The following is a 25,871-nucleotide window of genomic DNA, read 5'->3' on the forward strand; positions in this document are numbered from 1 at the left end:
ACGGCGTCTGGGAGCGAATCAAGTCAGGTCAGCGTGGCGGCATAAATTCCCGACCCCTTTTAGGCGAGGGTCCGTCCTTAAATCACCCGCGGAGGAAAACATTCAGGAGAGGAAACATTTCATAAGACAAGGCTTGCTACGAGAGGGACTCATCTTCCCTATCTTACGTTCCGTTTTTTTTCCCCTTCCTTCTCCGAACCCTTGTCTGCCACGGCTATTGTGTTCACAGCCACCCTAGTGAAACTTAAGATTTGTACATCCGAAACGGAAGCAGCTTTAGATTAATTCATAAATTGAGTGTGGCGCGTTGTGGAAAGTTGTGAAAAAAAATAATCTCCAGAACTTTAGACGAAATAAGCTATTTTTTCATATATGAATGCGTTAAAACCAGATATAAACATCATAGATTCCAGAATGGACTGAACTTCGAAAGCGCACCATAACACAGGGTGTTCAGCACGATTCTTCCAACATTTTGAAAACCTATTAGACTTACATACATTTCACATAATACAGATGTGATTCTGAACAGGATGGAAGCAGAGATTCGGGAAGTTCACTTGAAAGTCTGGCAACTCTGAGGCTATTGTTAATCATTTGCAAAAATGATACACCAGAGCTAATGAACGCAAGTTATGTGATGGTACAGTTGTATGCACAAGTATTGCTCGACAATTTGTCAATGAGATTTTTTGTTAATTTTCCCTTGCATCCTGCGTGTTTTTAATCACGTTACGTTTAAGACCCTCACGTCTTCTGGTGCAGAGTTTGTTAGTTGCTTGTTTGGCGCTTTGTTTCAATTCGTGAAGCTCTCATTCGCTAAAACAAAGAGAGAAAAATATGGTGATGGACAATTTGCTTGGTATACTTATGCGTCCCACTGTACGCAGCGAGAATCGTTGTCGGGTGCAACAAATTTTCGAAATAATAATAAATACAAAAAAATGTAAAATAAGTATAGGCTATTAAATTAAAAACAAACATTTCTGCATATTAATTTATTAATATAATCACCAATAAGCAACCTCACAGCCACGTATGTGAATAAGCAGCATAGTAATACAATAACGGTGATAATTGTCGTATAACTTCCATGTTACAAAAATTCCACATGAAACGGGAGGCTGGAACAGTTGATGTCGGGCTTCTGGATATCGTCTCGAAAGAACTTGTTTTCTAAACAGGCGAGTCGAAATTTAGAGAATTTCTCGCTACCATCCTTATTTCTCATAATCTGCAATATTCAACGCCGCCATCTTGTTAACACCTCCAGGTGTGCACGTTAAGCATTGACCACAGTTATCTGTGATCGAATCTAAAAGTGAAATAGAAAACGCATGTAAATGAGCAGAACTACTATAACTTTAAGTTTGATTACATGACGATAGAAGCTAGATATTATGCAAACAGTCCTCTGTAAATAGATTATTCTATGGATCTTCAAATTTTTATTTCGCTGCAGTATTTTTTTGTTTTCTTACCTACAATGCAAATTTAACAAGCAAGGATCGTGTTCATTCAACTTGCAAGCCTCTCTTAATATACTTCACCCTGACGAGCTTCCATCCGCATCTAGCGAACGTTCAGTGTTGTTTTGTGAGAAACGAGCGATTTTCACGTCTTAATTATTGGGGCTTTCAAACTAATCGGTTTAGAGCCAGGGGCAAGTTCTAACTTCACCACAAAGTTAGGCTGAAGTTCCTAACTACTTGTACAATCACGCAAACATCAGAAACGAACAGTAGTTCGTGGCTTGAAAGCTCCTTATTCGTTTTTTTTAACCGCTGGAAGTGGTGTGGTGCAAAACTTCCATGTCTAGGTATTACAAAGAAACTATTCCTCCCGTTGTGGCGCTAGTTGACGTCTTTTTTCTGTGTATCTAATCCGTTATACACAATATGAGACAGATGCTAAGAAAATTGTTGTTTCATAATGCGTATTATGAAAGGGAAATTTCACGGAAGATTATATTAAATTAAGGAAACTAAGGAATGGCATTCCAAAGCATAGCCTAATAGTTACGTAGTTTACACAAGCAGTATACACGTTTTTCTTGCTTCCAACCAATCCTGAAATTTTACAAGTGCGTTTCATTGAGTTGGTTTGAGTTAGCACGGTAAGGCTAATCGGGACTGGACCTACAGTTTAAAGTGGGATCGGAACCACTTGTGCCTCCACCGGGTACCGAACCCGGGACCCCTTGATTACAAGGCAATGACGCTACCACTGCGCCATGGAGGAGGCCCACAAGTGCGTTTCATGAGCGTGTGTATATCTTATTTATATATTTTTGCGTCGTATATTCTCGCTCACTAAATTTTATTCCAAACACAAAAACAAAAAGATCATCATGAAGCATTAACAATACTTTGAATTATGAGGCTTTAAATAGATATTAATAATAATAAGTATAGACTTGAGTTAGTAGTTTTATGTTTCCCCTAATGTCTGTTATGTCTTGTTCTTCGCTTTTTAGTGAATGAATATTTCGAAAACAATTACATGTACATTTTTTTTTACTTTCACTGAATACGATGTGTTGTGTTTGTCGTTCACTTTTCATTTCCGCTACGCTAATACACATTTTTGCGTTCCTGATAACATTTTTACATTGCTTTTAAACACAAAGATTACAGAGTCCAAAGTTGAACCTATACTGCGCGTTTTCGACCACAATTAGCGTGTGTGATTATGGCTTGCATTTTCTTTCTCTGTGCCACATGAACATTTTGCTTACACTTGATTGTCACAAAGGTGGAACTCCCCCCCCAGGAAAACAAAAATGTTTACTGCACAAGTTTTTTTTTGTGTGTGTGTTGGTGTGTGTGTGTGTGTGTGTGTGTGTGTGTGTGTGTGTGTGTGTGTGTGTGTGTGTGTGTGAGGGAGAGAGAGAGAGAGAGAGAGACACCCGCCTACAATTTTTGTTTTGATGCACTAGGGCAGCGGTTCCCAAAGGGTTTTTATATATAAAATGTTTCTGAATTTGAAATATGTGTTCATTTTTTAACTTAAAGGCAAGCAACCTATCATTACTAAATGAGCGTTGCAAGTGTTAGATAGGCCTACATTCTGACTTGGCCGCCGCGGAAAAATCTTTAAACTCGAAAGGCGCCGTGAAACAAAAAGGTTTGGGAAGCCCTGCGCTAGTGTTAGTAAAATCTGGTACGGCTTGTGACAAACGACTAAAGTTGACTCTGCATACAAGGAAAGTTTGGACACCCGTCCTATAAAACCACAGTTAATGAACAGTTTTCTTTGTGAGGAGAACCATTAAATCCACGTGCTCAGCTTCCCTGTGGATCATTGCGATCAAATCTTTACAAAGCTACATTTCTCCAAACGCCACACTTGAACAATTCTGGAATTGATATCTTCCGAATCCATTTTCTTGTCTTCGCCAATATCTGGAGACAAAATCAAGGAACCTACCTCCTTATTGCTTTTCCTTCTCATCTCGCAGTTGAGTGCACTTCCTCTCCCCCTCACCCTTTCACCCTTGCTTGTCTCAACCTTGTTCCAGTCGGAAAATGCTGTCTCCGCTAAGTCATCTCCTCCACACTTTGCGCCGCAACAGATCTTTCGCGCTTTGGTGCCTTCAGGATTGGCCCTCATGGATTCATTCGACGGCTACAGATGGAGCTACTCCCAACTCCAGCACGTCACAATTTCTCCAAGACAAAAGGAAGCTCGGGGATGGCGGAAGAGATTCTTTGTAATAACCGACACTGAGTTTCCAAGAGTTTTCTCTGCCAAGACTTGGATGGAGAACGACTCATCTTCGCGACCGACTTCTGCAAGGGCTAAGCCCTTGTTGCACAGAGAGGGTTGGTTCCCTTTCTCTGGATCCTTGTCACTTTATATGATTTGGAAAAGTTCCTCGGTCCCTTTTTTATGTATTGGAGTGAGAGACTGACGACTGCTGACGGGGATATTCTTAGAGTTCTGCCTGAAATTCTACGCAGAAATGAAAGATTGTTAGAGAAATGTTAGGTAGCTATCCCTTCATAATCCTGAGGTCGTGAGTTTATTGGTTCAGATTGAAATCTTCTCCCGATTGCCGTATTAGTCTATAAAGTAGACTGAAACAAAGTTTGGCAAAATATATTTGAGTTTGGTTAATTATACCTATTTCTCTTAATTATTTTTGTTTAGAAATTATATCATTAATGCATACACACACACATGCGCGCGCACACACACACACACACAAGCAAAAATCATTCTCGCCATTTTATCAAATACATGTTTTTATGAGGTATAGTCTGCCCAATGACATTTGTTTAATGACCGCGGTACTTTCACCGTGCGAAGGTAGCACAATCATCAGTCTTTGCGGGCTAGAATAAATGGCTGGACAAGGAATTAACTCTGTCTAATTAATTAATATATAATAATTTTACTTTAAAGTGAAAAGGCAGGGTTATTGGGCGAATTAAGTTTCTGATTATTTCAATACATACTACAATTGGTATTAATAGGGCAAGCACACCTTCCAGTATCAGGTGAGCTAGTATATACGAGTATATATTTTGTGTTATAATTTTACCCATATAATATGAATGATGTCCATATAGATTGGGCTAGTGTTAAGGTAAATACTAGGTGGCTTGATCTAGTAAATACGTGTGGAAAGAGTCCTAAGAGTTATTAAATAAAATCATTGAGAATATAGTAAAGAATAAAGAAGTACTTGCTTGATGGCTAACTATACCTAGAAATACTTTAAATTATATAAAGTTACAAAGGAAGGATATTATGTTAAAAAGACTCGAACTACTATTTATGAGTTCTCGAGGTAACTTATTCGGATTCACAGTTAAAGCACAGCTACGAGCATGGGCGTCCGGAGGGGGGCAAGGGGGGCCGTGGCCCGCCCTGGAAAATGAAAGTCAACGAAAAATTTTGTATTTCACACATAAAATTTCATTTTAGCCACAATAATATGTGTTAATTATTGCATGAAGACCATAAATTCAAATTTAAGCAATATTTTTTTTAGGGAACAATACTCTTTTGTTGGAAAATGTGACTTGTTTGCCCCTCTGGAAAAAATATCTTCCTTGCCCCTCCCTGGAAAAAATCCTGCGGACGTCCATGGCTACAAGGCAACCGTAGGGGTAGTGGGAATTAGGTTCTGAAGGACACGCAGCGTTTTCTGCACTGAACCTGTTCTACGTAACTTTCTTCTTTGGGTTGTAAAATAGGCTGCTGTCAAGAATTGGCCGGTGGTGAGTCACATATGCACGCTTCACCGTTTCGGGATTAATCAGTGTGATCCAGAGCTTTTGACAGATTAAACCACCATGTCATCATTTAGCACAAAATGGCGTCGTTTGTTTTGAAACTTATTCTTAATATCTGCTCTGAAATCGACAGAAGGTAATAATGTCACGCCGATTTATTCCACAAAGGACGGATAAAGTACGTAGATGCGAATATAATACTGCGTCTTCACTTGCATGTAATTTGTTCCCCCGATGATGTAGTGGTAACCAGGGGTGCCGACAGGTGGGGGGGGATTATGGCGCAGGCTGCGCCATCGAGATTTTTGGGGAATTTTTTCCCCCTTCAAATAATATGAAATTCAACATTTATATATATATTTTCCAAAATATATTTAAAAATTTTACACTTTAAATGCACCACATTTAATCGATTACATGAAGAAAAGAAAGTGTTTAATGGTATTACGTATCGAAAGGGAGGGGAAGCAATATCCAACTCTTACATATTAGGCCTTAATTGACACGTGGTTCTTGAGGGGGAATTCTGAATTAAACTTTGGGGTGGACAGTATCCAACTCTAGGTCTTAGATTGTGGGTAGTATTTTAGTTAGAGGGGGATTGAGCATTAAATTGAAGGGGCTATCCAATTCTTGTGTATTACTATTGTTTTAGACTGTTGCAGAAATTCAGGTGTTAAGACAGAATTAATTTTTTGGAGGAGGCAATATTCACTCTTCAATATCAACAGTAAGTCTAAAATTGGCATGGAAATTTTTGTGGTGGTAGGATTTAGTATTAAATTTAAAGGGGGAGATAGGAAGCTCTTGATAAAGTATTACATCTTACATTGTCAAGGGTTTTCTGTAGTGGAGAGAGAGAGAGTTCGAATATTGGAGACTGTATTTAGCGATATGCTATCCACGTGTTTTCGACCCCGAGCGTGCCAAAAGCTGGAAAAGACTAAATATCTTGAGATCCTAAGAAAGTATTGAAACCCTATTAAATTAATATTCTTGCAAAGCCTGCAAGGAAATGGATATAAAATTTTCCTTGCTCGCTTCAATCGCAATAGTATGTTGCAAGAGTGCATGTTTGGCGCTTTACTGAGCGAGCACTATTTATATGAATATTTAAATAATTTAATTTAATACATTTAAACAATAAATGTGCTAATTTAATTATTTTTGTTTCCAAAGTAGAACAATTAGAAAATATGGACAGTTTAACATGGTATTTCATTCGAATAGACATAAATTATTACGTATTCATCCAAACCATTTTGGGAGGATTTTAGATGAACGATTTTAGGGGCGATCTTAAGTGATGGGCACCCCTGTTTAAGGAGGAGGAGCAGATCAAATATAGTGTTCGGTATAGCTAAGAGAGAAGTTACTTTCGGTAGACACGCTGTCGTAGTTAAATACTTTGTGGAGATTACGATATGATTTGGGAAGACGCATGACATGATTTGGGGGGGGGATGCGCCATTGGCCTTAGGGGGGATGGATAACGTCGCACCCTAGTAATCAAGGAGTCACGGATTCGATACCCGGTGGAAGTACACAGTGGTTCGGATCCAGGACTGTAGGTCCGTCCTTATTAGCCTATCTGCGCATGAAGTGAACTTTAGGAAACTCTTCAGTCATTCTTCTTCGGTGCATGCTGGAACGACTAGGAAAATCTGCACATGGCACTTTTTCTGTTTTTTCCCAAGAAAGTCCATTTTATTTGAGGCGAACATATAAAATAGTATATTGGTAAGTGGGAACATGCAACTTCCATGAAAAATTTTGACAAATTTCCTCATCATAATTTTCTGTAATAAACGTGAAAGTACATACTCCGCAGCAACGTGCGTTTCAGATTTCAAAGCATTTTGATGTCACTTCAACTTCACTAGTCTCATGCACAATAGTGGAATTCTGGAAAATGGGCCACTTTCGCGATGAGCCCCCTGCTTTGCGGAATGCATGTAGGGTTGTTCTCAGAGTTCAAAGGGCCCCTCAAAAAGGTTTATTATGAAGGAGTCATTGTTGTGAGCATTGTTACTGTTGTGTATTTAAAAGGAAATACATTTACCAAATAAGTGAGTTAAAACTGGGGGATGGGGGGATTAAAACTGGATTGCCGCCACTGAAAAGGGCCACAGTGGAAGAGAGTTTCAGAATGTTGCTTCCATCAAAATTGTCTGTGAAGGACAATAAAGGAATTTAATTTCGGATCGTGTTTACGTGATTGCAACTTGATAAATAGCATACTCGGGTGTCGGTTTTCCCTAGTTCGTTATTACATTCACAAGCGAATTTGATGCCCAGTAGACACAGATGAGAAAATGTGCTTTCAGAAAACAAGAGGGGTGACGAGCATACATTTCTAGAACATTGGCAAACCATCTTGTTTGTTCCGCACAGGTGATTCACCGCGCGATCCCGCCCGCATTTGCATCGCATCGCATCGCTCGCGTGTGCACTTGAAAGGGAAATCCCGCGTATTTCGGGGTTGCGGCTTGCGAAGGGGAAATTTCCCTTTCTGCGTTGGGCAACCTGGAACCCGTCTGCGAGGTATTACCGCAGGCAGGCTTTTGTCAAAGACCGTCCTCCTTTTCAAGCGTAATGGACTGAAGAATCATCCCTCCGTCTCCTTTCTTTCGCTACAGATGAAATCCGATTAATCATTTGCGGGCCAAAAGGGAAATGGACACGTCATCTCTTCTTCTTCTACTGAGTGAAATCTCTTCGATGCTTTATATATCATTTTTTTATTCTTTCTTCTGGCCTTCCTTTTTTCTCATCATGATCCTTTGATTTTCAGTTCACAAAAAATCTCTTTTGCTGGAAATATAACGCAATTCGATGCTTCGAGATTTTCCTCCCCGTTATCCCTCCTTTCCCCATTTCCTCCCAATAATCTTTGCCAAGATTCCTCTTCATTGCGGTAGTTTCTGCGTTTTCATTGGTTCGCTTTCGCTCACAAGTTCGTGGCGTGCCATTCAGCTACGAGGACTCTCTTGTGGTACTGATTCGGGTTAATTAGTACCTTGCTGCTGAGCCTTCAAACTGTTCATAGCCACAAGTACCGTAAAGCTCTGTTGATGAACTCTCATACTTTTGACCACTTAGAAGATTTGAAGCTTTGTATATGAACTTATGTCTTGTATGGACTTAATGCCTCAAAAAATATGAGTGTTGTTAAATTTGACAACAGATGGCAGACTTGCAGTATACCGCACAAATGTTAACACTGAGCATCATCTTGTAACATCTACTGTAACTTTGGTGTTAGCCGAAAATAAACAACTTTTTGTTATGCGTTAGGAAGTATTCTAGAACTATTTCATTACTATTTTTGTATGGCTGAAGGTAACGATACGTAAGAATCGCATGAGTATATGCCCTGTATTATTATAATCCTTTGTGGTGTTCTGTATTGTCTGCATATCTGTGTTCCGCTTGTCTTTTAGGTAGATTTAGCACCGAAGCGACAAGAGCGACATGCGTCGAATGAAAATTTCACCACCGATCGAACGCAGGCTTGTACGCCACTATATGAAACGCTGTTGTTGAATGGCTAGTTCTCAAGCAACATTTGTCGCGTGTCGCTTCGGTCTGATATCTCCCTTATGACTTCGGATTTTATCAAAGGCCTAGCTCTTTACAGTCTGAGTTTTTATAACAAAGAGTAGTAGCTCTTTACAGCCTCAACACGTAGTAGCTCTGTACAGCCTCAACTTTTATCAAAGGCCTAAGCCACTCTTTACAACCTGAGTTCTTATAAAAGGCCTAGTAGCTCTTTACATCCTGAGCATTTATCAAATAAATAGTAGCTCTTTACAGTCTGAACTTTTATCAAAATTGTAGTAGCTCTTTACAGCCTAACCTTTTACCAAAGCTCTAGTAACTCTCTACAGTCTGAGATTTTATCAAATTAATAGTAGCTCTTTACAGCTGAGCATTTATCAAATATTTTGAAGCTCGTTACGGCCGGGGCCTTTATCAAAGGCGCAGTAGCTGTTTAGAGTATGAGCTTTTATCAAGGGCCTAGTAGCTCTGTACAACCTGAGCTTTAATCAAATAAGTAGCAGCTATGTAGAGCCTCAGCTTTTATGAAAAGCTTAATAGCTCTTTACAGTCTGAGCTTTCATCAAAGGTGTAATAGCTCTTTACAGCCTGAGCATTTATCAGAAGTATAGTAGCTACGCCTAATTTTACTTCTTAGAAGTTCTTTAACTTATTTTTAATAAGGAGTTCCCCACTAGCCAATATATTTGTTATTTTATTTCGCTTACTCAAATTGGGGCTTAGTTCTGAATTCAAACGCTCCTTGGAATGGGGTTTGTATGGAGACGTTGGTCTGGCTGTTGACTGAGTTGTTTCCTACGAGCATACCCCAACTCCTGCGTTGTGCGACAGAGTATTTTTAGTTAGCACAAAACCTAACGCAAGAATCCCCAACACTTCTGCGCTGGAATTTTAATTTAGGCGCCAAGGTGCTCACTGGGCATATTTTTATCTTTCCGCACGTGGTCGACGTGACACAAGACTCCTGTCATGCAGTCTACTTTAGGAATATGGAGGTCAAGAACTGGTGTGGAGATTTCGTCACAGCAAATTCAAATATTGACGCCGTGGAGACATGACACAATCTAATATCGATATGTAAACTCGATTCTCGTCCAAGTTCTCGAAACGCGCCCGTGAAAACAAGCGCAATTCACATCTCGTGCTTCGGCCTTATATCCGAAATTGTTCGGATTAAGTAAGAGATGTGGAGGAGTTAGAACATTTAAGTTCTCAATGCGTACCACCGATAGTCTTGCCAAATAATGTGATAATGTTAATTTTGTCTAGCATGAAATTTAAGTGGAGGGATTTTGTCGCGCAGCTATGCAAGTTTCTCATATTATTTTTTTATTATTTTTCAATGCTTGGGTACTCTTTTTCCCGGAGGTACATGTATTTTTAAACCAATGAATGTATTTGTATTTATCGTCGTGTTTCTGCCACCTTTGTCTAATCGAGACGATAAGCCATGATGTGATGAAGTTGATGGAGAAACACTCCCAAATATCATCCATGCTCACGTCAAGCTTTGAACCCGGATATCGAAAGTCGACCGCTTAACCCGCTAGAGCACTGAGCCTGCCTTATAGAAAGGTAAAGCCTTCTGTTAGGCGTGATCACCACCACGCTCTGGCCACCTGTCCCCAGACATAAATTGCTTATAACACTCCCCATTTTATGTATTCAAGATTGATTCATTTGATTTCGCTTTTCTGCCACTTTCGGTTCATCGCAAAGATGAGCATGAGCGACGATGTGATAAAATTGATGAAGAGACACTCACAAAGAACACCCATGTTCAGGCCAGGATACCAACCCGTGACGCCTGGCGTCGTAGTGCGTTGTGCTAACCATTGCGCCACGGAGAGGTTGGTTATTGCCAAGATAACACAAGTAACTATTAGTTTGCGTTAGTCTGTCTCACGGTGAACCAAGGCCCTATTGGGATTAACCGTACATACCCAAATAAACTCCATCGCACAACGACTTTTACACTGGGTGGTAAGTGGTCCTGTCGCTACTGTTTTCGAGCTTTCTGAGCTGGAGACACCTACTTATTTTGAAGAAAGGCCCCCCTTTTGTCCTCGCCGGCTCAGTACCGAAAATTGTTTCCTTCCTCGGCGAATTGAGGACGACTCGCACCAAGAAGCTGGAAGAGTATGGTAGCTCTTGTGTACTTCTCGACCGCGGAAGACGAGCCTAGTTCGAGTGGACGATTCCAAATGCGAAAAGAGGGAATTGGGAAGAAAGATTCGCGACACTACGCTGAGAGTTTCAGAACAGCATATTTCTTGTACGCGATCGACTGTGTATTTTGGCTTGTGTATGTGATGGTTGTTGGCAACTTGCAATAAACCCTGTGGATATGGAACGAATACTTATTTTTTCGGAATCTGCTTCCCGCTTGCGTTCCACTGGCAGTCGACATCCCTATCTTACCAGTGGACTCATTTTTTTCGGGATCAGCTTCCCCGCTTGTGTTCCACTGGCAGTCGACATCCCTATCTTACCAGTGGACTCATTTTTTTCGGAATCTGCTTCTCCGCTTGCGTTCCACTGGCAGTCGACATCCCTATCTTACCAGTGGACTATTTTTTTTTCGGAATCTGCGTCCCTGCTTGCGTTCCACTGGCAATCGACATTCCTATCTTACCAGTGGACTTATTTTTTTTCGGAATCTGCTTCTCCGCTTGCGTTCCACTGGCACATTCCTATCTTACCAGTGGACTCATTTTTTTCGGGATCAGCTTCCCCGCTTGTGTTCCACTGGCAGTCGACATCCCTATCTTACCAGTGGACTCATTTTTTTCGGGATCAGCTTCCCCGCTTGTGTTCCACTGGCAGTCGACATCCCTATCTTACCAGTGGACTCATTTTTTTCGGAATCTGCTTCCCCGCTTGCGGTCTACTGGCAGTCGACATCCCTATCTTACCAGTAGCGCATGCGCACTTCGTGAGTTGCCGCGACTAACGCAAGCAGACTGTATTTAAAGTGGCAAGACACGAAAAACATTCAAAAGTGCTGCTGTATTAAAAGAGATGACAGCTTGATCCACAACTCTGCAGCACAAGGATTTTCCCTGCAAGCTTCACCAAGATTAAAATTCCCCTGTGGCGCTGTAGTCGAATTTTCAACCGTAAGCGATTGGATGAAACTTAGGCGATGCAGTCAGCTGCTTGCATTATCCCCGTGTTCCCGCGTTGATATACTTGGCAGCCCTGTCAAAAGGCAAGAGATACGGGGAAGCGAGAGAAGAAAACAAATGACTGTGCACTTTAGTTCGCCTTGCTGCTTAAATTCGCTTGATGGTCAAGAGACCGTTTGGAAGTAAGCTCCTCCTGTGCCACTTCTGACGTTGACTGTACAAGGGCCCGGAACTGGAGTTCATGTAGGCTATATAAGCTGAGAGGGGAATTAAGCTGATAAACTATCTTCTTATTGCCGGCGCGCTTTTGAAATATCGCTCCGAAACGTTCACGTGGGGGGGAGGCGCCAAGGGGGAGGTAGTTCCGAAGACACAGTCGGCCATAAAACCAGCTCCAACTACAAAAAGCTATTTGTTTCTCGGCAGAGCCATCTCGAGCCTAATTTGACTTCTATTGCGCTTGTTTTGCAAGAAAAAGAAAAATAGAAAACAGAGGATTCTTCTTCTCGTAGGCACGACCCCGTGTATCATCTCCGAAAGTGTCGCCTGCAAGGTCCGGGCCGAGCGAGAAGCAGCGCTCCATTTACGGAGGGAGGGGGTGCAGCCCCCTCCTCCCCCCTTCGTCCCGCCCCGGAGTCGTAAGACCTTTATGGCTCTCGACAGTTTTCGTTAATGGCGATAAATATGCATAGAACGCCCCCTTCCGGATATGCATGCTAACATTCTCCAGCCGGCGAGAGGAGAAAAAAATAATCCGGGAGAAAAAAAAAAGGTCCCGGAACGCCTTCCCGGAAAACGTCGCCATCATCCTCTCCCCCTCCCCCAGTTTTTTTTCCGGGCACGACCCGGGAGCCATAACTGTAAATGCATAGTGCAACGCAAACCGGATATTACAAGGCGGACATTGTCGCTGAACGACCGTCTTTTATTCCAAGTGCCCCCCCCACCGAAAAACCTACCTTTTTTTTTTCATTCCTCTACCTGCTTTCAGATATTCAATACGATGGTACCGTGTTGAATATTTCACAACGCGTTTCTGTCAACTCCGGCCAGTACTAATAATAAAAAAGGGGGGCGAAGGTTTATTTTTGCTAATGATGCTGCATATTAAATGCAACCGGACCGGTCCCTATAGACAGGCCCCTCCCCCTTTTTTATCCCATTGGTTCATGCTGGCGATTCATATATTATTCACCCGAATTTTGGGCCCGTTGAGCCTGGTTATTATCGTGTCATTTTTTCTCTCTCGTCCCTCCCTGTCCGCTTGTCGTTTCTGGCCTATCTTCGCAACCCGAAAAAACAATTTTGCTGGAATTCCTGGTTTCCCCATTTCCGATAAAGGCAAATACGGGTCTCGGGTTTCAAACGTAATTGATACGCCCAGCGTCCGGTGTCCACGCGTTGCATTTATTACTCATATTGGTAACTGACTAATTTATTTACTGGCTGCAACCTATCCTCCTGAAGTGCCGTTAACTGCAAGGTGGAGCCGTGGAAAGCGCAACAGAAGGCTCGGACATGTATCACTCTAAAGTAGCCATTTCTTGCAGGGTTGTTAAAAATATCCAGGAACCCGTAAATTCTAATTGCTTCTATTGGGTTCCGCAAGAGGATAGGAACATTTTTTCTCGCACAATTTAAATTCCGTCCAAGTTGCGCATTGCTTCGTTTCAATACGGAACTTGGAATGTATTTAAATTAAACCGGGGAAAAGGTTCCTGGACCGTATTTAAATTAAACCGGGGAAAGGTTCCTGGACCGTATTAAAATTGAACCGGGGAAAGGTTCCTGGACCGTATTTAAATTGAACTGGAGAAAAGGTTCCTCCACCGTATTTAAATTGAACCGGGGAAAAGGTTCTTGGACAGTATTTAAATTGTTCCGCAGAAACTTTTCTTGGGCCGTATTTAAATTGATCCGCAAAAGAATGGGTCCTGTACCGTATTTAAATTGACCCGGAAAAAGGGTTCCTGGACCGAATTGAAACACATTAGAGAAAAAAGGTTCTTTACGATCCAGAACCCATTTACGCTTGCTGATTTTCTCTCCTGGACCGGAATTGAATTTATTTTAAATTCCTTGGACTTTTAACAACCCTGATTTCTCGTGAGATATAGAAGCAAAGTGTATTTAGCAATAGCAGGCAACCATAATATACATGCTGTTTCACATGCACAGCCGCAAGTAATGGACTTCGACACCCCCCCAGGAAATTTTCATGGGATTTGCATTGAGAAATGTAAAAAAACCTTATTACACACTCTCGAACAGAAGTAACGTTCAGTTATCCTATATTCCCCATTTTTCGTATTCTACCACCTAATCCATTGAACAAATGAGTTCTTAGAATTCCAAAAATGAGATTTAGCTTTCCAAGTATTTTATTGAAAAAGTGATTAAAAGTTAATAACATAATTGAATAACTATGAATTTCAATATAGGAGATTAGAAAGTAAGTCTTTATCTGGTGGCCTCCCTTGATCACAACTCGACGACGTTACCACTACACTATCGGGTAGGCTCGGAAGAGTATTATTCACCCGAAGAAGGTGGAGTGGGTCAGTTGTTGATTTCTGAATTTAGCTCAAGGTGGAATTGAAATACACAGGGTGTAAAATGCTGGTTGAATACTGTTACCAAATAGTACAGATTACCTATAGGATGACCAAATTAAGAAATGGTCTTTATCCAAGTCGAACACCCTGCCGAAAAGGGTGCAGAGGGGATGGATCAAGTGTTTGTTATTTAGTGTAGACTGGAATCGAAACACTCATATATTTTCTTGGAGTGATATGGTTTCCCAAGATCGATCAATATTAAAGTTTCAGCTTTATACGGGGTGTCTACCAGTCAAGAAATCAACAGGTAGGTCAAAAAAAGTCAAGAAATTATGCTTGTTGTCAAGATTTCTGAAATATTTATTTTTACAGAAGTGGATTCACATTGTTATATACCTGTACTGGGATTTGATAAAATTGGATATTTGGGAATCTAAAATTGTATTAATTTGTTGTAAAGATTTGTTCATTTGAGTCCTAAGAATTACATTCTTCCGTGCGTGAAGTTTTGTAAAAATACATATTAAATAAAGTAATGTGGCCAACACCCATCCAGTTGAAGTCTGAAGCATTAATTTTACATGCATTAATAACACTGGTCGACATTTTGAGAAAAAAGTTCTGATGTTTTAAAATTAATATGTGTTTCTGGAAGTGTTTTGAATGCTGTTCACGGAAATAACATCCATTTTTTCCCATCACGTCAGAAATTTTCAGAATTTCACAATCAAAATTCTCAAATTCGCCATTACATTACATTTTTTACATAAGGCAACAAAATGGAAATTTCAGTTGTTTCCAAATCAATACGTGATTCTAATAGTATTTTGAATTCTGATCACGGAAATCACGCCATTCTTCCCATCACGTAAGGATTTTTCCCTTGGTCAGGATTTTTCTCCACGTCACTAAGTTCAATCAACCCACCCACATTGAGCATTAGGACACTTTGTAAAGGAAATTTTCACGAGTGATTTCGAAAATAAAACTACGTAATCAAAGTTTACAATATTCATGCCAATGTGTCATGTCAAGGTGGAAGGTGGATTAAATGCATACAATTCTGCATGCATGTGTGGTTCAAAATTGGAGGATTTGTATTGTGTAAAATCAATATTTTACCACCATCTAAACAGAGCCATATGTTGGGAAACTAATGAAACTACAACTTTTATTGTGAATTTAAGGCAGTTAATATGTTGCTCTTTTCTGAAAACACTAGACATGATGGGTAAAAATGATTTTCATTTTTGGAATCAGCATGCTGAAATTATTCAGGGACAACGGTCATCGACGAGACATCGAAGCCCATGTCGACCAGTTTAATTAAAGCAAGTCTAAATTTCTTGTTAAAGCACAGCTTCTGTTTTTATTATTTATTGTGGTAAGGTTTACATTGAATAAAAATATATATTTTCTTAATTTCCAATTATACCTAAGTAGGGATTGATTAGATACATGTTAAGAAGAAGAAAAAAAAGAAGGTCAAGAAAAAGTCAAGAATTTTGGATTTGTTTTTTGGTAGACACCCTGTAGTAAATCTCCGTAATTGGAAATCGTATTCGCAGACGACGTACCGTTACGATTTTCTTCATATATAATGTTACACGAGCACATTAGTGAATTTCATTCCTGACTGCAATGTGATTACGGAAAGCTTCCTCCCAGCAGCGGGTCTTCGAAAAATGAAACCATTTCGAGTCTGGAGACATCCCTCCCGTAACAATGCGCCTTATCTTGTGACCTTCCATCCCCGGGGTATAAATCTCTAAGCACAACACAAACTGCGGGGGCGTGCGCGCGTGCGATAGCAGCGAATTAGCATTCGTACTTTGGAGCAATGCGAGATGAACTTGGCGGCAGAATAAACAAGTGGGCAGCCCTCACCGTGAAACGCCACCGCGATCCATTACGGGATTTGGCCTGGATGAAATTAAGCGAAATTAATGGAACCGAATTTCCTGCTTTCCCGTGTTGCTGCTCGGGTTTTCTGGGGACGCTTATTGAGTTGGGCATTCCCTACCTGGGAAAGCTGTTTTGCGAAGCGCTATTGTATTCGCGTGATGACATTCAGTATGCAGTAATTCCACCGCTCTTGCATCGGAGTAACTATTGTCAGCGCCCCCAGTTCCAATCGTGGGTGATCGTGGTGGAAGTTTCCTTGTGAACGTTTCATCGCGCCGGCTAGCGTGTCGCGCTACGAAGCCAGAGGTCCCAGGTTCGCACCTTGGCAAAGCTGGAATGTATCATTGGGTTCGTTGCATCACTCAGGGCGTTTTTTTTTATGTACAGTTAATCTTTCTGTTAACTGTCTGCCAGTTACACATAATCGCCATTCTTAACAAGCGCCGAGTTTTTCAACGTATTTAACCGGTAGTTAGATAATCCTCACTTCGCACTTCAAAATATTCTGCTGGCAATGCTGAAGCACGGAAATATAGCGAATCGATCTGCGTGTTATCTCTTATTCATAGTAGGCCTATAGTTTCAAACCGCATGGATTGCCACACAGCCTGGTGTTTAAATGTAGAACAAGCGCACATGCACAGGCCGCTCTCGAAAGCACGTTTTTGCATTGGAAATGATTGTAACAAATGTCGTATATTCATTCTACATGGTTACGAAATAATTTTAACCAAAACAAACACTGCACATTTGTCTTCCTTCTAATAAATTTCAATCCAATATATGTGAAACATTGTTATGGAGCACAGGCGTAGATACTTTCTAATAGAAGAAACGTGAGCTCAGAAGTCGAAACATTAATTCCTGTTAGTTGATGCATGCATGTTTGTTGAACGAAAAAAACACAACATTTTAGTGAGCATGCTTTGTAGGCCAACTTCTAAAAATATGAAGGTACAAAGAGTAAAATTATTCTGAGGTAAGATCATTCACCAATAAAGCATGAATTGAAGGGAACGCACGTAGTAAATAGTTGAAAAAATAAACGGGATCAGGATTCGAATTCGTAATATAAAACGCAACGTGCTGCCTCTAACCACCGTATGAAATCACTGCTCTGAAATTGGAGCGTTTTGTAGCCGGTTATCCTTCGACACAAAGTCTCGAACACGACCTCGTCAAGCAAATTCTAGCAACCATGCTGCTTAATTTTACTGTTTGCGTGTACATTGGTAAGCTCTGCTAAGCAAAACAAGTCTTATTCTGTACCAATTTAACTTTTTAATGAATCGTATCTTGTTTAATCTGACGGTGAAGTTGCCGAGTGTATAACTTCGATAGCTCCATGAGGCAGCTGCTGTGTTTATTCGCAACTTCCAGTCAAGCTGGTAACTGCAAGGAGGAAGATAATCGCCACCGCACTTCCAGTTACGAGCTAACTGTACAGGGAGGTCACAAATTGGGCGTACCCCCCCTCCCCCCCTGTTTTTTCGACACTCCGATGGTTATGTTTGAATGCTTGCTGCGAACACATACCTGATGGTCTAGGTGTCCGGAACATCGGTATGGAGACCGTCCTTTTCGTAGCACGACCGAACTCTGCGCCATATTGTGGCACACATCGCGTTTCAAGTGTCAATAAGACCTTTTCCCGGGCGGTGACGTTCTGAAGGGATTCCAAGAAGTCCCAGAGGTGGTTAATCAATGTGTTCATATCAAGTAATCCAACTGTTGCCATCGTAGTGTCGAAAATGAAGGGGGGGGGGGGTTACGACCACCATCCTGTACATTGAAAAACCGAAATTTTGACAAACTTCCAGTTACGTGCTAACTTTAACCTTAATTGTAGATTGAAAAATCGCCCCTCATTACATCCTCATCGTCGCTTTTAACCAAAGAGGCAGAAACTAGAACAAAATAAATGTAGTTCCAACATTTGTTTTTCAGTAGAGTTGAGACCGAGACAGCCTCTGTTACTTTTCAAGATGCGACCGAGAGCATCCTTGGCGGAGTGGCCGCCAGAGGTCTCGCCTTGTTCAAGGAGTCGATGTGCCATTGTTGATTGAATTGAATTGACTTCGCTTTTCTGCCACTTTTGGCTAATCGCGAAGATGAAGATGACTGTTGATACCATGAGAAGGACGAATGGACAATCACAACCACAACCACGTATGGACAACGTAACACGATTCCTACGGTGGATTATCCTTATTGAAATTCCAGGCGCCACATTCTCGTTAGTCTGGGCCTCCCCCATGGCGCAGTGGTAGCGTCATTGCCTTGTAATCAAGGGGTCCCGGGTTCGATACCCGGTGGAGGCACAAGTGGTTCGGATTCCACTTTAAACTGTAGGTCCTGTCCCGATTAGCCTTACTGCGCATAAAGTGGACTTAAAACACCAAATCAAACCAATTCTCGTTAGTCTGCAAAATTCAGTCCAGAATGTAAAAGTGAGGTGTCTACAGGAAGGACCATTCCGTACACTCCTTGAGTGTACCCCTATATCCTCATCGTCACTATTGACCCAAGACGAAAAAATGGCACAACATACTGTAAATGTGGAGATCGAGAACGAGACTGACCTGTGTAAAATCGAGACGAGTCTCTGGGCCTCGTTTGACACTTTGGTATGATATTTAAAAATCTACCCCAACTAAATTTACTATGAGACTTTTTAAGGTATAGCAAGTGGATATCCACTTGATTATTTGTAGATCAAGGGCAATCCATTAGTGGCAGTTGTGAACCCGTGTCGCGTGGTTTAGTGCATTTAGGATCCTTATTTACCTCTATACAGTGACAGTTTGTGATGTTGTTTGTCCTATATATTTCTACACCGAAACTTATTTCCAAAGTGTATTGTCTCATTTAGAGTATTTTAACGTATTTGAATTTGAAGAAAATTTGCTGAAGTGAAGACTGCTTTTGTGTGTGTGTGTGTGTGTGTGCAGGTTATACGGACATATCAGAAGGAAGAGCGGCAATTGTCTAATTATTTATATGATAGATGTGTTCCTTGGCTCGGGAAAGTTTCGGGTTCGAGTCCTGGCCTGGGTGTTACTTTGCGAGTCCCCCTTCGTCAATTTAATCTAATCACCATTCGTCCTCATCGTCGTAATGAGCCAGAATAAGTTTATCTGAAAGCAGACAAACACGAAAGAGTTAATTATTATTCTTAAAAACTTTTGTATTAACTTCTTTCGAGAGGAGACTGGGGCGAAATCTGAATTCGTTCCACGTTATGAACGGTTGGTTCTGCACAGTGGCGTGCCCAAGGGAGGGGGGGGGGGGGTTGGTGGGGTTTTTAACCCTCCCCCGTAGGACCAGCATTTCTAAAACTAATAACATCAAATGTAGGAAAAGATGGCAAAATGAGGGCAGACTACAAAAAAAAAAAAAAAAAAAAAAGTATTCGTAACCCCTCCCTTTCGAAAATCCTTGGCACGCCACTGGTTCTGCATATCTATAGTTTATGTCTCCCGTTGATCCTGCTGGCCACTGGCGTTGTAAGATGACAGAAGGAGCTTTCAATAGCGTAAGCAGATTACGTGTTTCTTCCCTCGACAGTTAGACTAATTTTTTTAATGGGGCGAGGTGGATTTTTGGCGCCGTCCTACTTTCCACCCTGCACCCCACCCCACCCCGCCCTAGTCCTCCTACTCTCAACTTTCCTCCAATAAAAAAACTACCATCTTACATATTTACGGTTTTAATGAGAAACAATAAAGCCTTATTTTTAAAATACTTCACGTATTACTGTTAACGAACACGTTTATTGCAGGTATGTGTTTATTTAATACCTACATAATGACATCAAAATAACAGTAATCTCTTAGCTTAAATTGCTATATGATTTTGCAATATACTTATTATTAGACGTCGGATTTTAGGTTTTTAACCTATTTTGTTTCCTTTGCAGGTAAATAAGACATAAGTTATGTCAGCATTTCATTAAAAAACGCAACAACTGACGAAGTTTTATAGTGCCTAAAATAACCTATTTTGATTGTTAGAACCTATTTTATGTTTATGTGCCTAAATTAAACCTCTTTCTAGGTTTTTATAGTTTTTTAAGGTTTTACAGGATTTTTGCATCTCTCAAGAGGTATTGACTTGGTTTTGCAACGAAACAATTCAGTGACTGGTGTGCTTGAAACATGTTTTCTGTCGACCCCCACTCTCTCCAAAACTATGATGTTTTTCAAAGCTCTAAGCAAAATGTCATGATGCCACTGTTACCTACAGACAGTGGTGGCGATTGGAGAGGACAGTTCCCCCCTACTTTTTGCCCCCGCACTATGGATCCTTAATGCTAAGCCTTGTCTACTAAGACAAAGTAAACTGTCCTTTCAGGATTTTTAGAACTTATTTTAGGATATTTAACACCAATTTTAGGATTTTAGAGCCTGTTTTAGGATTTCCAGAACCTATTTTAGAATTTTTAGAGCCTATTTTAGGTCCATTAAGCCTTGTTTCCATGATTATGAAAAACTAAAATATGCTGACCAAGGCAGTAATTTATTTTATAAAAAAACATAAACTAACGTAACGTTTCAACCTTCTAGCAAGGTCTTCTTCAGACTCTGTATCAAGTACAAAAGTTTTGTACTTGATACAGAGTCTGAAGAAGACCTTGCTAGAAGGTTGAAACGTTACGTTAGTTTATGTTTTTTTATAAAATAAATTACTGCCTTGGTCAGCATATTTTAGTTTTTCCTATTTTAGGATTTCCAGAACCTATTTTAGAATTTTTAGAGCCTATTTTAGGATTTCCAGAACCTATTTTAGAATTTTTAGAGCCTATTTTAGGATTTCCAGAACCTATTTTAGAATTTTAGAGCCTATTTTAGGATTTCCAGAACCTATTTTAGAATTTTTAGAGCCTATTTTAGGATTTCCAGAACCTATTTTAGGATTTCCAGAACCTATATTAGAATTTTTAGAGCCTATTTTAGGATTTCCAGAACCTATTTTAGAATTTTTAGAGTCTATTTTAGGAACCCAAAAGCACACTTTTCAGAACCTAAAAATTCGAGGTCTACTTATTATGTTACGCAGCAGTAACTTCAATTAATTCTTGTCAACATGTCCAACTCTTTTTTAAAACAAATAGCCGCGCTCCCAGTGGAGGCACATAGTGGTTCGCACTCCATTTTAAACTGTAGGTCCTGTCCCGATTCCTGTGCATAAAATAGACTTTGAAAAAAACAAAGTCGAACAACGAAACAAATAGCAAATAGCCATTAATAAGATTTTTGGTGCCAATCAAGGGCAATCGCCCTAGTCACCCCTGAGTTAGGCACACGCTCGCATTAGGATTGATTCAGCCACTATAGAAACCTCCACCTCATTGCTTCCGTTTTATTCCATTGAACTGTAAGAACCATGTGAACGGTTCACAAGAAGTAGCATCCCATTGGTGATACGTACATAGACACCTCCTTCCCATTCCCTCACGAAGAATCCCTGCTTACCTCCCCAAGATTGCAATAAAAAGAGGTATTCCTCCATCTCAGACTGCCCTTAGCATTCGTCTTCAAAAAAATCTGTTTCCAATCTGATCTGCAGGTGGATAAGGACTAAAAGAAAGAACCTTCCCACTATCTCGAGACCTTCGTCCGCGCCTCGGACCACCCAGGTAGAGGCTATTACAAGTGCCTCGCCCGAACCCTCGATCAACTTGGGATGAACAAAGATTGACGTTTCGGTGAATCTTGATTGGCCTGATGTAGGCTTAGGTGCCTTAACCCATGTTTTTAAGGGCAGCATAGGTGTCAACAGTTTAGGTGCGACCTAACCCCTCTCGAGAGAAGAAATTATCATTTTTTTAGCTTATCTTTATTCTAGTTGTCTTTTAAAATTGGGATGCTATAATTTATATTTGTCGGAATTGAAGTATGGAAAATTATTTAGGAATTATTAATTCACTGTATTGTTATTAGTGTTTTAAAATTTACTTCCAAGAAAAAAGTATTACACTGAAAAAAAATATTTAAAAAAGTTTACACAGTGTATCATGTAGACCACTTAAATATCCATTACCTTACAAAAAAAATCAACATTTTTCAAACGAGCTGGTGGATTTTTTCGCGGTTTCTACCCCCTCTCTCTTTTTATTCATTTTCTTTTCTTCTCTTTCTTTCTCTCGCTTTCTCTTCCCTTCCATTACTCTCTCCTTTTCTTTCTTTTTTTATATTTATTTCCTTCCCCTCTCTTTTTCTGTCTGTCTCATTTTCTGTCTCTCTATTTCTCTTCTTTCTTTCTCATTTATTCCTCTTTCTTTTCTTCACCTCTCTTCTCTCCATCCGTTTATCTTCTTTCTTTCTCACTTTTGTTCCTCTTTCTCTTTATTCATCTTTCTTTTCTTCCCCCTCTTTTCTCTTTCTCTTTTTCATCTTTATTTTCTTCCCCCTCTTTCCTGTCTCTCCATCTCCCCCTCTCTCTATTATTTTCTCTCTTTTTTTCTCTCTTTATTTTTGCTCCCCTCTCTTCTCTCCCCACATTGCTTTATTTCTCCATTTCTTTCTAAGTCTTCCTTACTCCGTTTCTATAATTCTTTCTTTCTTTTTCCCGCCTCTTCTTTCTTCCTCTCCCTTGCTCCGTTTCTTTCTTTCTCTCTCTCTCCGTCAGAGTTTGTCTCAAGTCCACTTTTACCCTCAGGCAAAATGTGATAATTTAAGATATGTTTTCCCCCTTTTTTGTCATCCGGTTGTATTAACCTGGAACTCACTGAACACTATAATGCTGTCTTTAACGTTGAGCTTTATGAGTGACCGTGGGGCACATTTCCCCCATCTCTCCCGCAACCACACGCCCCTGAATCGCCAGGTAAAAACAACAGCCTGTTCATCAAACCGCGTCACCATATAGAGCAGCGGTCCTATTAGCATACCAAGCAGCCTCGCCCGTTGTTTCTCGCGTGGATTTGTGCGTCGGGTCACGTAGATAGCGCCTTGTTTGATCCAAGCGTTAATACTATTTATTACCGTGTCTAATGCACGCTGATTGAGTCTGTGATGTTGACAGTCAGTCGTTTATGATCGGTTACCATGTTAGCTTACACTTAAGCTGTGATTTCTTGACTGCCTTAAACCAGCCTGGTTTCTGGCGTGTTGGTGTAGCGTTGCACTGAACGGTTTGTGGGAGGGGCGTACGAGGTCCGTCCATGATGATAAAGTAATTTGCAGTAAGCACTTCTTGCAAGGTAATGTGAAGGTGTGGTTACGATCTAGAAGCTTGTCCCCAACGATTGACAGCTTGTATCGATAACTATGTACCGCCCTATGGTGGGCGTTGGCGGAGATGAGGGGCTTGCTGTCAGAACTACGTCAGTTGGATGTACAGGGTGCATCAAAATAGACTAATGAACTTTAACAATTTACTTCAACTAAACTGTATGGAATACAACGATGATATTTCTTGTGTATTAATCAGTAACAATGTTTACAAATGGCTACAAATGTTCAGTGTGGATTCCATCAGTTATACGACACACATCCCATCGAAATTCTATTTCTTGCCACACTTTTCTCAAGTACTCCTCATCCACCAAAGCAAGGGCGTTTCTTATTCTCTCCTCGAGCTGTTGCACATTCTGCGGCATAGGTGGCACATAGACTTTGTCTTTCACAAAGCCCCAAATGCAGAAATCTAGGGGTGTAAGGTATGGGAACTTCAGATACAGCCTGCTAGTTCTGAACCTGTGCCACCGGTGCCACAATGGCCATGTTTACAGAAGTCTTGCACATGAAAACAAAACTTGAAAATTTTTCTCATTGTTGTTTCAGATTGTGTTTTTTAATAATGAAGCTGATAAGTTGTTTAATGTTTAGTCTATTATGATGCACCTGCATATGCATATAAGGTAAAACTACCCCCTGGACATTCCAACATACCGTGAAGGCATATGTGGGGTATGAAGGTGATGTTATTAGCGCCACGCTCCGGCCGCCTTTACCCCCAGCTATCCAATTATTAGAAGCTGGATGAACCCCAGAGCCTCTACATTCACGGACAGGACTGGAATGATTCCCATGAGTGTCCTACCTGACAGATGCCCTACCAACTGAAACCCCGGCTCGTATGTTAATTGATTATTTTGTTTTATTTTACTTCCTTTTTCTGTCACTCTTGGGCAATCGCGAAGATGCGGATGAAAGGTGACAAGATGAAATTGATGAAAGCCAATCGCACACCTGGACAGGACACAACACAGACTCTACAGAGGATTATATTAGCTGTGAGTCCCGACGCCAGAGCCTCGCTAGTCTGCAACAATGCACCCCTGCATATACTACGTTATACAGTATTTTGAGTACAGTGATTAGCAGCACATAGATTCTAACTGTTGTGTTTGAGCTGTATGATATTATGCATAATCAATAGTCTCTTGTTTTTGACGATAGAGTTGATTTACTTTTCCTTAGGCGCCATGTTGTACTCATGTTGAAGAGTTATTAAACCTCACTTTTTCTGTCTTATGTACATTATGTATTTTATTGGGTTTGTCCATGTATAACTTGTACATAACCTATCGAGAAATTGATAGTAACTACTAAGAAAACTTTGGAAAATACATTTAGTTCGTTTTGTACGATCTAGATATATTTTGATCATTTTGTTTGGCAACACTGTCTGATTGACTCCATGCTTTCTCCACGCAAGTATTCTTATTCCTAGAAAACAGCTTCTTTTCTCTAACCTTCAATCTTCATTCGTTTTTAGATAAGGAAGTCAAGAAGCTTGAAGCACGCTGCGCTAAATGACGTGTCAAAAAAGCTGCCAGGTTTCCTTTCAGATTCAAAATGGAAAGAATGGTTCGACACAGCTGTTTGAGCAAAACATGCTTACTCTTTTGGACCCCAGAACGCATGTATTTGTCTTCGGCAAAGAGGCCCCACGGAATGACAAACGCGTGTGAGAAACTGCAAAATATCCACTTTTTATTTTCCTGCGATGCAGTTTTCGCCCAAAATCACAAAGCCAGCACGACTTGAATTCGATCAACAGTTTCTCCCTGTCTTCTTTCCCTTTGAAAGCATTTCTTCGACGCAACAGAAACCTCCCCACGTTCCTGTTGATACAGCTACCCTTCCATAAGCGGGAATTTAGAGCGAGAGAAGGGAAAAGGTTAAATCCCGAATATTCTGGAGCGAACTCTTGGAAGGGCTGGGAGGAGGGGGGATGTCTTTTCAAATAGCTGACAGAAGAAGTGGCTCATGGTAGCTTGGTTATTCCGAGCAGGTGCGTAGACGCATATACACGTGTCAAAAATTTCTCCAGCCTTTGGGCAGCCGTTTCCAGTGTTTCCACACCCAAGAGGACAATATTCCCTCAAATTACAATTGTTCTCTTTCCATCTGATTTTCCCCTTTGTCATGTACCCCCCTCCCCCATACGCTTTAGTGTATGTTTAGGTTCCTGGTGAACTACTCTTTCATCAGATTTATCCCTCGACCATGTAAAATATTACCATT

At 40.7% G+C, this 25,871-nt stretch overlaps 1 protein-coding gene and 1 long non-coding RNA gene across 4 annotated transcripts in view; one reads left to right on the forward strand and one right to left on the reverse strand.

Annotated features, from left to right (window-relative positions):
• Nucleotides 1-25,871, forward strand: part of Sema2a (Semaphorin 2a) — a 1,542,453-nt gene that overhangs the window by 1,306,001 nt on the left and 210,581 nt on the right. The gene's annotated exons all lie outside the window — the stretch shown is intronic.
• Nucleotides 1,147-25,871, reverse strand: part of LOC145985008 (uncharacterized) — a 35,500-nt gene continuing 10,775 nt past the window's right edge. Inside the window, exon 3 of the long non-coding RNA XR_014441384.1 lies at nt 1,147-1,315. This is a non-coding gene — a long non-coding RNA (uncharacterized LOC145985008). The remainder of the gene's footprint in view (nt 1,316-25,871) is intronic.

The sequence above is a fragment of the Lepisma saccharinum genome, chromosome 3 (assembly GCF_977018435.1).
Source record: "Lepisma saccharinum chromosome 3, izLepSacc3.1, whole genome shotgun sequence".
Classification (NCBI taxonomy): Eukaryota; Metazoa; Arthropoda; class Insecta; order Zygentoma; family Lepismatidae; genus Lepisma; species Lepisma saccharinum.